This window comes from Chrysemys picta, unplaced genomic scaffold (genome assembly GCF_011386835.1).
Source record: "Chrysemys picta bellii isolate R12L10 unplaced genomic scaffold, ASM1138683v2 scaf508, whole genome shotgun sequence".
Classification (NCBI taxonomy): Eukaryota; Metazoa; Chordata; order Testudines; family Emydidae; genus Chrysemys; species Chrysemys picta.
In genome coordinates, this window is record NW_027053215.1 from 28,163 (window position 1) to 38,210 (window position 10,048).

At 49.0% G+C, this 10,048-nt stretch overlaps 1 long non-coding RNA gene across 1 annotated transcript; it reads right to left on the minus strand.

Moving 5' to 3' along the window:
* Nucleotides 1-321: 321 nt before the first annotated feature.
* Nucleotides 322-5,838, minus strand: LOC135978896 (uncharacterized). Its single transcript, XR_010596248.1, has 2 exons — nucleotides 4,879-5,838; nucleotides 322-3,762 (listed from the first exon to the last, which is right to left on the minus strand). It is a non-coding gene; the product is annotated as an uncharacterized LOC135978896 (long non-coding RNA).
* Nucleotides 5,839-10,048: the final 4,210 nt, after the last annotated feature.

Sequence of the window (10,048 nt, forward strand, 5' to 3'; positions counted from 1 at the left end):
GGGCTTCGGGCGGTGTGGCGTTGGGGGGCCGGGGGCTTGCTCGGGGGGTGGGGCTTCGGGCAGCGTGGTGCTGGGGGTGTGGGGATTTCGGCGGCGCTGGTCGGGGCGGGTTCAGCTGTGCGTCACTCACGGGGCGGGGTACGGCGGGGCGGCGCTCTTCTTTTTTGCCTGGGGCGGCAAAAAAGTTAGAGCCGGCCCTGCCTCGACCTTCGCTTCTTAATCATTCATTTACCTGAGCAACGTCTTTTCTGTTCACCTTGCCCGCCGGTGACTCCTCCAAGCCATGATCACCTTCCACCTCTAGGGGGTTGAACAATGAGAGGCCGTCACACTCATCGGGGTGCCTCACAAGGGTTTTGGGGATGGATTCCAACGTATCCATCAACGGTTGAGTCAAAAGGTCCTCCTTGGAACTGTCACTGATGTAGCGCTTTCTCCACACACGTCCAAAGGTGCTCAGGTCTAAAACAAAGTCCGAAGTTCTCACGGGGGTGGTAAAGGAGTCCACCTTCCCTCTCAGCAGCCTTTCCACAATTTCTAAAACACGTGTCCTTGGTAAGAGACGGCCTCTTCTGCCCGTAGCTGGGACTTCTGGGGTAATGGTGCTGCACTCTGACTGGCAGAGGGTGTTGGGAGGAGTTCTTAGAGGGGTAACACGACCCACTTCCGAACAGGTCACCCCGCCCTAGGACTCACCCTGACTGGTCAAATCTCCTCTCTAGGAGGTCCTATCAGGGCAAAACCCATGGTGATTGGTAGAAGGAAGTGGGAGGAGTTCTTACAGGGGTCACAGAAGGCACCTTGCTTATAGTCATGTGTCTGCTTTGACCCCGGAAGTAATACCCTCTGGGGCGGGACTTCCTTTGACAGGTGGGCGGGGTTTGACAGGTCAAGGGGTGGGGCTTAATGGGTCAAGGGACAGGGTTAGGGTTGGATTGACTTTAGGACCCTTATGTTACTATCCTGCATGTAGTGGCTCGGGGTGGCTCCCCTCCTGCCCAGCAGAGGGAGAGCCCTTACAGACACCCAAGTGGGCGGAGTCACCGACGCCTGTTCCCGCCCCCCGGAAGTCAAGGGGCAGTACAGGAAGTGTAAAAGCTGGCCGCCAGAGCTCAGTGAGGCCCAGCCACCGCAGGGAGCAGACGTGCGGCCGGGAGACCTCTGAGGCGCGAGGCTGTTGCCCTAACAAGCTTGAGCTACCCCGAGCCCACTACGAGGAGGAGCCGCTGGAGCCCGTCCGCTCCCGTCATTGGGAGGAGCAGTCAGACCTGCCCCGCGTCAACTACCAAGGCGAGGAGCCCCCAGAGCCCCTCCGCCCCTGCTGTTACCCGGAGGAGCCGCCGGAGCCTCAGTGGCCGGATTTCCCCGAGGAGCTGCCAGACCTGCCCCCAAGTCCCGGACCAGAGGAACCGATGTTGCTGGACTGGCCCGAGCCCGGCGTGTTTCGGGCAGGATACCCCACTGACCAGCAGAGGTGATAGCCGCTGCTAGGGCCCCGGGCTGGAACGCAGTGGAGTGGGTGGTCCTGCGTCCCCCCCTGAAGGAGGTGTAGGAGCCTGCGCTTACCCCAACTGGGATATTGTTTGCTCAGCCCCTGCACCAAAGGGCCTGAGCTGTGACTGTTTGTGCCCCGCCCTGATCCAGGGCCTGGGTCCTACCTGAACTTGCTGCTTGTTTGCTCAGCCCCTGCACCAGAGAGCCTGAGCTGTGACTGTTTGTGCCCCGCCCTGATCCGGGGCCTGGGCCTTCCAACTGGCTGTTATATTGTTGCTCAGTCCCTGCACCAAAGGGCCTGAGCTCCCTAACTCTATACAGTTGCTCAGCCCCTGCACCAAAGGGCCTGAGTCCCTGAACTAACTGGTTGTTTGTTCCACCAGTAGTGAGTCGGTGTGGCTCCCCTCCTGCCCAGGAGGGTCGAGCCCCGGCACGAACCTTCTACACTGCAGTTATATCACTTCAGATCAAGATAACCTTTGGAAGATAAATAGTTTTCATGACTAGGAATGAAAACTATATGCTCACTATTTTTTGTCAAAATAATTTGTATAATACTTTGAACACTAAATCATTTTTACAGGTCTTGTTGTTAAACATTTCCTGAGAACTATGTCAGGAAAGCTATCTTGAAAGAATGCTCATATCCATTTTTATTTCACAACATGTTGGTAATATAGCTGATCACTGTACAATGTTCTGTAAATAATTCTGTAGAAACTTGTTTGAGATAAAATTTAATAGAAATGCAGTTAAATACCAAACCACATATTACATTAGCAGTATTCCTTCTGTATATAGATGTTTCATTAAATTTCCAAAACACATTTCTGAGACTATTCATTACTAGAAGTTCACCTTGATCACTTTGATCGATTGGTCCTTCAGCCCTCGTCTCGATTGCACCAATCACAACACGTCTTCCATTCTTCTTGTATCATGGCCTTCCTTCTCCATGTGCGGCCATGTCTTTTCATGGTAACATCTTCCCATCTCTTTGGAGTTTGGCCGAGTGCAGCTGCTAGTCCATCGATTGTCAGTGAGCCTCACTATATGCCCGCCTCTCGCATTTTACTATGCCTGCTCTCAACAACGACGTTCAGCACTCCACTCTGCTGTCTGATCTCTTCATTGGGGACTCGGTCGTGGATTGAAATTCCCTGAATTCTTCTTTCCATCGCCCTCTCCATGACAACAGTTGCTGCTCCTCTGTCAGCACCCATGTTTCACTACCATACAACATTGCAGTACAGTAATTCCTCGCTTAACGTTGTAGTTATGTTCCTGAAAAATATGACTTTACGCAAAACATTCTTAAGCAAAACCAATTTCCCCATAAGAATTAATATAAATGGGTGGGGTTAGGTTCCAGGGAAATTTTTTTCACCAGAGGAAAAACTATACACACACACACCATATTTTAAACAAACATTTTAATACTGTACACAGCGATGACGATTGTGAAGCTTGGTTGAGGGGGTGGAAGCGAGTGAGATATTTCCCCAGGGAATGCCTTACTGCTAAATGATGAACTAGCTTTTGGCTGAGCCTTCAAGGGTTAAAATGTTGTTAATGTAGCCTCACACTCTACAAGGCAGCACCAATGGGGGGAGACAGCATGGCAAACAGAGACACACACCCTGTGTGTGGGAGAGGGAGAGAGATATGCACATTGCCCCTTTAAGTATGCTGACCCCACTCGTAAGTACATTGTCTTTTTAAGTCTATCGGGAGTTGAGACAGCAGCTGCTGCCCCAAGCTCTCTCTGTCTCTCTCCATCAGTGTCCCCACCCTGCTCTATATGGAGAAGGGGTAAGTGGGGTGCAGGAGCAGGGGAGAGGGGGAAACCCTGACATTAGCCCCCCCCCTTGCACAGCAAGCAGGAGGCTCCCAAGAGCAGCTCCAAGGCAGAGGGCAGGAGCAGCACATGGCAGTGGGCGGAGGGACATCTGAACTGCCCGCAATTGATAGCTGGCTGGGCAGCTGCTGCACAGGGAACCTAGGGGAGTGGGGAGCTGAAAGGGGGGGCTGCTGGTCCACCCAGATTCTAAGCCCTCAGCAGCTAGCTGCAACAGGCTGCTCTTCCTGCAAGCAGTGGACAAAGCAGGCGGCTGCCAAACGACGTTATAAGGTGTCCTAAGTTTCATCCCCACTCTGGACTTTAGAGTACAGAGATGGGGGCCTGCATGTGAACCTCTAAACTGAATTACCAGCTTAGATCTGGTTTTGCTGCCACCACTCCCAAGTGCTAACTCCCTTCCTGGGTACCTGTAGTGAGTCGGTGTGGCTCCCCTCCTGCCCAGAAGAGGGAGCCCACGTGCAGGCACCAGAGTGGGTGGGACCACCACCGCCTGTCCCCGCCCCCCGGAAGTCAAGGGGCAGGACAGGAAGTATAAAGGCCGGCCGCCAGAGCTCAGTCGGCGGCCAGCCACCGCAGGGAGCAGACGTGTGGCCGGGAGCTCCCGGCCAGGAGACCGCCGAAGACCGTGGCCTGGACCCTAGCTGGCCCGAGCTACCCCGGGCGCGCTACGAGGAGGAGCCATCGGAGCCCGTCCGCTCCCGTCACTGGGAGAATCCCTGGGAACCCCACCCCACCAACCCTGAGGGTGAGACTGTACCCGAACCCCTCCGCCCCTGCTGCTACCCAGAGGAGCCGCCTGAGGACCGTTGGCCTGACTTCCCGGCAGAGCTACCGGACCTGCCACCGAGCCCTGGCAGAGAGGAGCCCATGCAGATGGACTGGCCCGAGCCCGGCGCGACGAACGAGGTAGGCTTTAAGGGGGATCGTGGAAGTAGCCCGGGGGTAGCCGACCCCGGTCCAGCTGCAACCGAGTGTGAGCCTATGTCAGTGTGTTGCGGTCTGGATACCCCACTGACCAGCAGCGGCAGTAACCGCTGCTAGGGCCCCAGGCTGGAACGCAGTGGAGTGGGTGGGCCTGCGTTCCCCCCTGCCACCCCTGCTCACGGGTGGCAGGTTTCCCCCTCACCCAACGCTCGGCTACAGAAAGCCTAGGCGTGCCTTACCTGGGCTTCTGAACTATTTGCTCACTCAGCCCCCTGCAAACAAGGGCCTGAGCTTAACTGTGTTTGCCCCGCCCTGATCCAGGGCCTGGGCTTCTGAACTGCCTGCTCGCTCAGCCCCTGCCAACAAGGGCCTGAGCTTAACTGTGTTTGCCCCGCCCTGATCCAGGGCCTGGGCTCTGAACTGTTGGCTCGCGCGGCCCCTGCAGTCAAGGGCCTGAGCTTTAACTGTGGTCGCGCCGGTCCTGCACCAAAGAGCCGAAGCTTCGAGACTAACTGACTGCTTGTTCCCACAGTAGCGAGTCGGTGTGGCTCCCCTCCTGCCCGGAAGGGTCGAGCCCCGGCTAGGACCTATTACAGTACCCTTGAGAGACTTCTTCACCAATTCCCTGGTGAACACCGATCCAAACCCTTGGATCTTAAAACAAGGAGAAATTAAGCATTCCCCCTCCTTTCCCCCCACCAATTCCAGGTGAGTCCAGATCCAACCCCCTTGGATCTTAAAACAAGGAAAAATCAAGCAGGTTCTTAAAAAGAAGGCTTTTACTTAAAGAAAAGAAAGGTAAAAGAAAACCCTCGGGGAGAGATTAGCATACCAGCTACTCTCACAGACAACAGCTTCAAATCACAGAGGATGTTCCCCTGGGCAAAAACTTAGTTACACAAAAAATACACAATTTGATTATTCCCTAATGCCCAAGACCAGTTACAAAGAAAATAAACATAAACCTATTTATTTCCTTCACTAATACTCACTACTTGATAAGAGGCTGAATTCTGGAGCTTGCCCACTCCGGTCAAAACTTAAACTGAAACTAAACAAAGGAAACTTCCCTCCTTCCTTTTGAAACATCTTATTCCCCCATTGGTTCCTCTGGTCAGGTGTTACCTAGACTAGGTGAACTTCTTAACCCTTTACAGGTAAAAGAGGCATTAACCCTTAACTATCTGTTATGACATAAGGCAGCATTGTGTAAGGGGACCGTTGCCCCTTACTAACATTCAGTGGGGGTGTTTTGGTTGGCTAGCTCCCAGCACTAAAAGGGGAGGGGTCGATGGGAAATCAGGACCCTGAGACTGACAGTCCCCAGGAACAATGGCGAGAGGCCAATGCTCCAGATCAGCCTGATTGACAGGGCAGGCAGGCTAATCAGCATGACAGGAGGCCAGGGTGGGTCCCGTCCTCCGTGTGAGTTGGAATTGCCTGGGTCAGACTGAGTGGGGCCGAGCTAAGGAGAAAGCAGGGGCCCAAGCTGAGCTGGAGAGCAGAACCGTGCCAGATCCAGAGGGGCCAGAGGCGCAGCCACAGAGCCAGAGACGCAGCCCAGGGAGACCAGATCCTGTGCTGGGAGCAGAGCTGCAGACACAGAGCCAGAGACGCAGCGCAGGGAGAGCAGATCCTGTGCTGGGAGCAGAGCTGCAGCCACAGAGCCAGGTGTGGTGAGCAACTGGGACCAGCCAAAGGGGGACCTCGGGCAAAGGGCCCAGCACAGAAAGACACCCCTAGCCAAGGGTCCTTGTAGGCCAGACCGGGCGGGGGACCTTAACCTGACGGGGGGCTGACGCTGGGAAGAAGGGTCCCATCACTCAAAGCACGGAGGTGTGTGGCCACCACCATTGCAAGTGTCCAACCTGCAGCATACCTGCAGCACAGCCAGGGCCTGAGAAGGAAATCTGGGACCTACAAGGAACAGACTGCGAAGTGCCCTGATGTCCAGAGACACTGTTTGTGATGTTCCCTGCCACAGAGCAGGGTGATGTGTTTTCCTTTAACCTTTCCCATTTTTCCTTGTTCTTTTCTTTAGATTAATTGTTAATTAAACAACTTGTATTTGCTTTAAATTGTATGGAATAATCAGTGGGTCAGGGAGGTGCCCAGTGCAGAGAGGGTACCCCGGAGTGGGGACACCCTAGCCCCTGTCCTAGGTGACCACAGCAGGGTTGGGGGTTGAGCCCCCAGGAATCCTGGGCACAGCAATCCTGGGCCCAGCCTTGTTGGGGTTACGAGGACTCTGCCAGACAGGAGAGTGGAAGGGGAGCCCTCAAGGGCAGGGAGGCCTCTGGGTAAAAGGAGTGAGAGCGAGGACTCAGATCCTTTCGCTAGCCCACTTCACCGGGGTAGTGCAGAAGCCAGGAAAGTTCCCCACAATAGCGGGACCATTCCCCCACTAACAATTGCACAACTTTAAACGAGCGTGTTCTGTAATTGATCAGCAACATAACAATGAAACACCGTTAACAGGGATGACTTTAAGTGAGGAGTACTGTACTGTTTAGCTGAAGAGGCTGGCACGTGTTGCCTTATTGATTTTTCCTTGGAGGACATCCTTGATAGAACTGAATGCACACCAATGTGCGTTCTTTCTTCGCGAGAGTTCAGCTTCCTGATCGTGGCGCATGTTAATTCCTTGGCCCAAATAGACATATTGCTCAACTTCTATTTGTTCTCCCTTCATTGTTATTTGGGCTTTTGGCAATGTATCAGATCGTATACATTTTGTTTTGGAGCGGTTAATTTTCAGTCCGACTTGGCTGCTTTTTGTGTTGAGTTCTCGCAGCATTTTCTGTAGTTTGATAGTATTTTTGGTAATCAACACAATATAGCCCATGAATCCAAGATGGTAAAAGTGCTCTCTGTTGATGTTGATTCCACCCTTCCAATTCATCTGCCTCATTACTATTTTGAGGCAGGCTGTGAAGAGTTTCGGTGAAACCATGTCGCCTTGTTTCACACCGTTCTTAACTGGGATGGGGAGTATCAAATAAGGTTGTATCAGTTGTGCCGTCAATTTGCTTCCTTTAATAGTTTGATATCGTTTGTGTCGATGCCCTGCTCTGCAAGAGAATTCAACACTGTATTGATCTCTATGCTGTCCAACGCTTTTTCATAGTCGACAAAGGCAATACATAAAGGGAATATAGTGAAAATATGGTCCATGTGCTGAAATTCCTCCGAAAACCTGCCTGTTCTCTGGGCTGTTGCTCGTCCAGACTCTGTGAGAGTCGGTTTGTTATTATTTTGGTGAACAGCTTGTAGACATGTGAGAGCAGGCATATTGGACAAAAGTTCTTTAGATCTTCACGATCCCTTCTTGCACAGCAGAATGGTGTTGGACTCCTTCCAGTTAGATGGTATCTTCTGCCTTTCCAAGTAACGGCTAAACCTCTGAGCAAGGGTTTCCCAGAGGTCTTGGCCTCCAGCTCTTATCATTTCGACTTCTCAGTCCATCTTTACCTGAGGCTATTAATAGAATGTACTGTAAATATAACAAAGTTTAATGGACAAAGGATGACATACAAGTGGATGATTAAGTCCACAGTAGAATGTCTACAAGCCTAGCTGCATTTCAGTAAAAATGGGAATTCCACCTTGTTCATCATAATGCACTTGAGTTTGGGATAAATCATTCCAAATAAACTCTACATTAAAAAAAAAATGTATTCATCACTTCAAAAGGCCTTAGTGGGCTCAATCTAGCAGCCCACCGCAGTGCAGTGGAACATATAAAGGGTCACATCAGCCGAATCAATTAAAATCAATAATTATCCAACTGAGTAGAAATGATTAGCACTGCTTTGGGAAAAGTCATGTTTCCCTATCCAGGCCATGTATTAGAAAAATCAGATCGGCTATGACACTCATATTAACACTGTAAGACTGTAACTTGCATAATATATATAGATGATTTCATTTTTTCTTTGAATCTTCTACTTTTTACAGTCTCTCTTCTTCAGTTGTTACTGATCTGAGTTGGAAGAAAAAAATTGATCTTTCAAGAGCTTTATTAACTAAGCAAACAGTACAATTTTGATCTAAGCTAAACTGGTGTTAATGGTTCATTTGTTCAGTTATCATGAAGGTACTAGTATGGCCAGCATAATTCAGGTTGAGCTTTAGACTCAAATAAGGATTCAACGTCTTTTATGTATGGAAAACACAGCATTATCCTGCCTGTTCAAACTTACAGTACTTTCCTTTTGAGCACAGAATGAATTTTCTGCGAATTACAAGAAAATAAATTAATTAGTTAAATTAATTGAAAACTGGGACCCTTAAGAAATTTAGCATTTGTATCACTCTCTTCTATGTCCCAAATGATCTTAACACAAACTCTTCAAATGTTTTATATAGTTAAAATTAATTGAAAACTTGTGTGTAGGCTATATTGCAAGAAATTAGGTTGCAATTAAGCTATTTTAAGGATTTTTTAATCTAATTGTTATATAGACTACACACAGGGTCAGTTCAACCGGTCAGGTAACTTTTAATTGGGACCATTGTGACATCAGATGCAATTTCACCAATCCCACCCCCCTTTCTCTCAAGTTATTTTTCATGCAATAGTTCTATGGGGTGTAATGACTCTGGATGAAGGAGACTGGACATGAGTGGAGTGCTCATTGGTAGATTAGTTGGCCCAATTTCGCAGCTCTTTGAAGGTTCCTTGCTGGCACACTAGCTTGGGTATCAATGCCTGAAAGGCTCCCGATGACACTGCTGCCTTATCTCTATTGTGCACCCAGGCAGCCCCTGCAGGGAAACTGAGGCGCATAGGAGGAGTCTTTAAATTTCACAGATATTGAGACTTGCAGACTGTGCTTTACCCACCCCCTTTTCACATAGCATGAATCTCAATAATACCGCTCTCTAAAGCAACAAGTCAATTGCAAATTAAGAGACAGATTCACCGCTATACTTTATCGGCTTTGTGTTGTTCTAGTGATGCCAATTAGCATTAAGTTTAAATGGCCAATGCGTCCTGGCTGCTTTAGGCTGTTCTGGTATGCCAGCAAATCTGACCTTGAAAGTTAAAATTAAAATAAAATGATTAAAGATTGACACTGCATATCTTCTAATAATTAGAAATATCGTAGTACCATTTTCTTTTGATTCCTTGTTTGGTGATCATGTGTGAAATTTTTGGTAATAAAAAATTAACGAAACTCATACAAAATGTACATTAAGATGAAGTTATGGTTGTGAGTATATATCAGTAATGTAAGGGTAAAAGAGATTATAGGGGTTTTATAATTTTTCCCAACCCATCTTGACTTTGTAGTGACGACATAAGGGAGACGAGTTTGGAAAAAAGTCTTTAAAAAAATCAGTTTTAGCTGAACTGAGGTCACAAAAACGAAAACATTTATTGTCCTACGGTTATTGCATGGTGTCACTACAGGGAAGAGTTAAGATTGTGTTAACTGTGTATTTTCAGTTCTTAACCTATTTGTACTACTTTTTAAATGTAACTTTAATGTTGAATTTCCTGCATTTGTGGTGCTTAGTTTTGGGAAAATTTAAAGCATTCCTGTAATGTGTTTTAGTGCTATGGACTCTCTACCTTAACTCCCTCTAAACTTAATTTTTTTGTATGATAAAATTTTCAAAGGCTCCCAAATTGCTTAGGAGCTTAAGTCTCTGGAAACAAACGGGACATGATCTCCTGAGTAGTTTAGGTGATTTTGAACATTTTACCCTCAGTTCTTAATTTCTAATCTATCTCTAATCAGGTGTGTGGTACATAAAACAAGA